The following is a 6,000-nucleotide window of genomic DNA, read 5'->3' as shown; positions in this document are numbered from 1 at the left end:
GATTGAAAAAATCGAAAACCGATTTGTAAAAAAATTAAAATCCCTTCTTTAAAGCTACAAATATTTAGTGCTCTTTCACGTCTGGTATTCAGCAATATCTATTTAAAGAAGCTCTTTTATAACAAGGTGTGAATAAGTACTAAACAGGTAGGTGGAATAGCAAATCTTAAACTAGAGGTACTGATGGGGCACCGTTTGTAGTATATTTTACTTTCATATAAGAGGCGAAAAATATGTAATTATTTGAAGAACAAATATTTGTTATATTATACATGTCATGTACAGACCCTAAAATGACAAAGATGTTTCGGGAAAAAAGACAATTCCCTTTTACCCTCACCCATGAATAATTCGTAAATAATTGTGTCATGGTCTTACACATCGTACGCTACGAATCGCATCGCAGACAGAGACAAATTGGTTTTAATCAAACATTTTAGCCTCTGGATTGCTTTTATATAATTAATCGATAGTAAGTTAGGTCTTATCTTAGCAGTCCTATTTTGTTGATCCGAAATTAATTTCGGACCCGAAGGTCCATCATCAGTCAGAGTCTAGGTATAACTTACAATCCCGATTATGTTGTCATTTGCTGGCAACGTGTTCCCTAACTAAAGTGAGGTTATCCCACACTTCAAAAACCATGGTTTCAAATTGTTGCGTTATTTTCGTGTCGTCTATAATGTATTGTTTTAAATGTTATGAAATGTTCCACGAAACCCAACGGGTGGATTCTACTATAGAAATTTTGATAACGGATCTCGGGTCCGAAATTAATTTCGGATCAACAAAATAGAATTGCTAAGGTAAGACCTTACTATTAATTGGTTTTATTCAATTATTGAAATATTTCTTACGATTTCTAAGGAACGGATATACATACCTAATACTTCACAATTTATCCTTACAACTGTCCAGTTTTAGTAAATAGTAAATAGTTGTTAGCGAGCCCGTCTTCTAGTAATTCGATATTAGTAAACATTAGTAAACTACTATTTACGTTGTATTTGAACCACCCTACATTTACGTATTGCACAATATATTTTACTACGTCACATGGGAAGATATTCAAAACCAAATTAGGAAAACCTTTGTAAAACAGATTGCTAAGACCAGCCCTGTCCTTACTTCGTCAAATCCAAGCCTAAAATAATCCTTTTTAAGGATCGCAAAACTACTTTCAGGTTAAACAAGATATCTACTTTAGCAAAAGCAACCAAATACTGAACACAAAATTAAAGTTGTGATTGAGTTTTCACACCAACGCGAAATGGAAAACAAGACACGTTTGTCATTTAAACTATAGTTCAGTGCGCAAACATGTTGGTTAGACTTAGACATTTCCATTTAATTTCTTGGCGTGGGTCGAACTCGTAGTAAACAAAAACCACTTCAATCCGCACATTATGACTTCGGAATACTAAACAGTAGTGGAATTGAGTTTGTGCAACAAAATAGAGTATAGGTAATTTTAGGTGGTTTGGAATGCAGTCTATGTGACATATTCTCACTGAAATCCCTTTTGTATCCTAATGTACCTACGTGTATCATCCTTTGACTTGACAATCTACCTTGTTAAACTGTATATTGCGATTGAATGTAAATTATTTCATAGTTTTATTTTACATAATTGCTTCAACGGTTTTAAAGCAATAAGAGTTCAATAATCAATATATGTTTCTCACTATCACCATTGACTATTGATACTAGTGACAGCTATTACCCAACACATATTTGCTCTGTTGCTGCAGTTATTTACCCTATTAACCCTAATAATAATATATTTGATTCATTTTCAGAGGTACCGGGGGATATATTATGACGGAAATATTAGCAATCCACAACACATTAATTTATTTTACAGTCGATGGTATATATCACTCATTTATTGAATGAACAAATTGAATAATTCTCATACTGGTACGAAAAGCATCGTTCGGATCACAATAACTTGAGAATGACTTATCTGTAGCAAAGGCTGCACGATCTGAAAGAAAGACAACTTCATAGACCGTAGTCGTTCATCTCAACAGTCTAACTGTACGGGCCCGAAGAAATTCAATGAAAGCATCATGATCTCTCTTTCCAATTTTTTTCAAAATGGTGACCGTGTAACTGCATGACCTTAAAACGCTTCATGACCCTTCATTCCCAAATATTCAAGATGGACATCGATTGGTGTGAGAGTGACAGGTGCTGAGGTATGCGGCGCAGCTGGTACGTGCGTGTGTGTGAGTGTGTGCTTCATTGTCTGTGAGTGTGTATGTTTACAACAGACGTATCTACCCACTCTCACATTCCAGCCACATTTTAACCTACATCTGCATCTCGCCATTATTAGTCTCTTCACTGGGATGATGTGCTGCTATTGTTGTTCAACATCGGCATGTGTTGTAGATTGGGCCGAACATTTAACTTTGATTTAACGAGTTGATATGAACAGTTTAATTTATGTTTCACACTCGGATATGTGTTTGGAGGATATAGTTCTATAGGCATTTATTTGTATATTATCGGGTGTAAAGTTGACCAATGTGTATTGAAAGATCATTCAACAATCTCCAATTCAGACTATCAACGAAAAAAACTTGTGACGATATGTGGAGTGAGTAATGTGTTAAGCGACAGAAGATAGGTGTGGTCTCTAGCGAAGCTACGTATGACCAGCTAATGTGATTTTACAAAGACGCTAGTTAGTGAAGTTAAGGATACATAACATAAAATTACCTTACCGTAAACAAATTACAATACAGCATATGCCTACTGAGTAAGGTATGTTGCTTGACTATGTTGTTTAAAAAGAAATAAAATAGCTTTTCAATCTCAGAGAACATATTTTCCAGAAGATAAATAATTCATATAAATATACTTTGTATTATGAACAAAAGCATTGTATTTACCACAATGGAGTGTCCCTTGTAAAGAATTAGCATAACATAAATTAAGCAATACTTTAAGACAGCAGTGGGTATTTTAAGGTGAAGATGAATGCAAGGTAAGTAATAATAGTCTGCGAAGACGAGCTGTGTTTTTTGCCAATGTCAATTGATCAAGAATAGCTGGACCAAGTTTTGGATCATCAAAAATCTACCGACTTTTCTCTGGACCGAACAGGCCCCCTTTCACACCAGGCGAGCACCATTCACTCTGTTACCCAGCTATTTAAATGCAGTCATTTTCTGCAAGAAATCTTTAATCTCGTTTAGCTTACTAAAAGAATGTTCCTCTTCAAAGAAGCTTCATTTTTTGTGAAATTTCAGCTAATTTTGTCAAATATGTTTTTTGTGGCTAAAAGACAGAAACACTCAAACAAATAATTTTGTAGAAAATCCTAGACAACTGAAATCGTCCAGCTAGCCGCGAAGAACAGACAACACTACGTCTGTGAATAACAACTCGTGTCTAATTTGTTATTCTAAGATGACAAAGTGCGCGGTCGCGGTTATCAAGGCATGAGCAGTCGATGGCTAATTTAATGGCGCCATTAAAGTGAGAACAAGGTTCTGGGCGCCAACAGAGCCAGCCCTAGGCGCGTCGCCCACAGTGTATACATGGCAACTACAAATGCGGACATCGGCGTGCATAATCACACTGTGCTGAAAAGTGGCTGACACAGTACTAAAACAACCAGTGATGTAATGTAGAGTACAATGTAGTCAGTCCATAAACTGTATGAATTATATTATATTTATGTTGTGGTGAGTTATATTACTGGGACGGGTGGCGTCCTGTAATCCAGCTATTACAAGGTCACGAATTGGGGATATTTATAGGCATACACTGTGGATGTGATACACGTCCGCACGAGTGAGTACTACGACTATCCGCAAAACTATCCTGATAATTAGACCAATTCGTATATACCAAGGCAAAAATGTGGTTTGGATTCCACTATAAACTGTAGGTCCCTAGTTGCCATTAGCTGTATGGGCTATTAATTAACAGCTGTGTCTAAGGAATGTCGGCCTTAGTCACTAACAAGACTACAAGATCGCGCCACTCATCCTACACTCATCTCCATTCATACTTGGCTTAAAATACCTACTTTGCATGGTCGCCATTTCATTGAACAGTATTGAACAGTATGACTCTGAAAATTGCATTAGTATTGAAGTGTTAAACAAATGTCGGGGGAATTTGACAGTTTGGTTGATTTTATTGGCGTAGTTTCGCAATTGTCAGATGTATAGCTGGGAATCACGGCAATATTTTCCCAAGACGTTCACTCAGTCCCGTAGCATTGTTGAGTTTCTCAGGTAACAAAAGTAGTCTAATCAGTCAATTAGCATTCAATTAATTAAGCAGTAATGACAGGCGGAAGCTGAAGAAGGGGCAAGTCTGATTTGTAATCCCATACTAGGTGATATACTCGATGAGTCGGTGGTTCAGAAATCAGTTGATAGTGTGACGGACTGAGAACGAAAACGATTTTTTGTCTTTGCGTCCAGGCATTACTTGATATTTATATGTATCGTTAATTATTCTTGCACTAAATTGGCTTATCCTGTCTTAATACGTTTCATTGTACTTTGAGGCCCAATGAGAAAAAAATTTAGGTAAATTTTTCATATTGCGAATAAGTTATTACCATAGGTTTCATGGTAAGACCTGGACCCAGGACCAATATATGTTTTCGTTTCGAGGTCCTCAGAGGCCAAAATCCAGTCAAATTCATTTTCCGTTAAAGTTTCTATGTTCTAAGACCCCCGTGTATTATTCATCAAAAACACGCGTCTGGGTGTACAGATTTGCCAACTGGCTTTAGATTTTGATTCAAGCCATAAAACTCGAAAGAAACGCAGAAACCATTTGTTTACATATACATACTGTAATTTCAAATTCAGAAATGCCAACGGTTTCATTTGCATTTCCACTATAACCATGATCTAGCTGTTTTAAAAATAGTACCTGGGGACCGAGCCATGGCTCGATGTAGTTTATTTCAACAATATAAAGGAAACTGACGTTTTATTCACTACTAATTTTTGCTTTTATTATTTTCAGTAAAATATTTATCCTATACTTGTTGAAATAAACTACATCGAGCCATGGCTCGGTCCCCAGGTACTCCTATACTCTAATACGAGCAATGTTTGCTTGTATGTATGCTTGCTTGCTTGCAGAAAGATCTCGAAAACGGCTCCGACGATTTTCTTCAAATCTTGTAAATAGTTTATTTTTGGCCTAAAAACAAGTTTCATGCAGTTAGAACTGCCAACAAAAATCTAATTACGTAGAAAAACGAAACTGAAAGTCACATTTTTTTAACATTAGTCTTATGGGTTGCTAAGTAACCATGTTGGTTGAATTAAATAACAAGGAAAAGGTAAACAAAAGACTTGAAGTTGTAGCACGTGTTCATAATAAACCAACTACCCACAGTATACTAGGAAATTACAAATACAGTACAAAAGGAAAAACATCACTTGTTAATATTGAGCAAAGATTATACTTAAGATTACTCGAGACATTGTAGTCAAGGGTAGCAGTGCGAAGTCTAGGATCTGTTTATGACGAATACATTAAGGTATCTGCAATCCTAAAATGCTATGGGAAGGGAAGGAAACAGGTCCGTGACGTAGGAAGTAGTGAAGGAAGTAGTAAAGGCAATCATAAAATGCTATGGGAATAGAGGGAAACAGGTCCGTGACGTAGGAAGTGATGAAGGAAGTAGTAAATGCGAGCAGTCCGGAGTGTGGGGACTGTTTATGACGATAAGATTAGGGTATCTGCAATCCTAAAATGCTATGGGAAGGGAGGGAAACAGGTCCGTGACGTAGGATGTGATGAAGGAAGTAGTCAAGGTGAGCTGTCCGGAGTGTGGGAACTGTTTATGACGATTAGATAAGGGTATGGGCTATCCTAAAATGCTATGGGAAGGGAGGGAAACAGGTCCGCGACGTAGGAAGTGGTGACGGAAGTAGTCAAGGCGAGTTGTCCGGAGTGTGGGAACTGTTTATGACGATTAGATTAATGTATCTGCAATCTTTAAATGCAATG

This window comes from Macrosteles quadrilineatus, unplaced genomic scaffold (assembly GCF_028750875.1).
Source record: "Macrosteles quadrilineatus isolate MER2022 unplaced genomic scaffold, UCM_ALF_1.0 Scaffold_3__2_contigs__length_128488019, whole genome shotgun sequence".
Taxonomy (NCBI): domain Eukaryota; kingdom Metazoa; phylum Arthropoda; class Insecta; order Hemiptera; family Cicadellidae; genus Macrosteles; species Macrosteles quadrilineatus.
Note: the sequence above shows the minus strand (reverse complement) of the source record.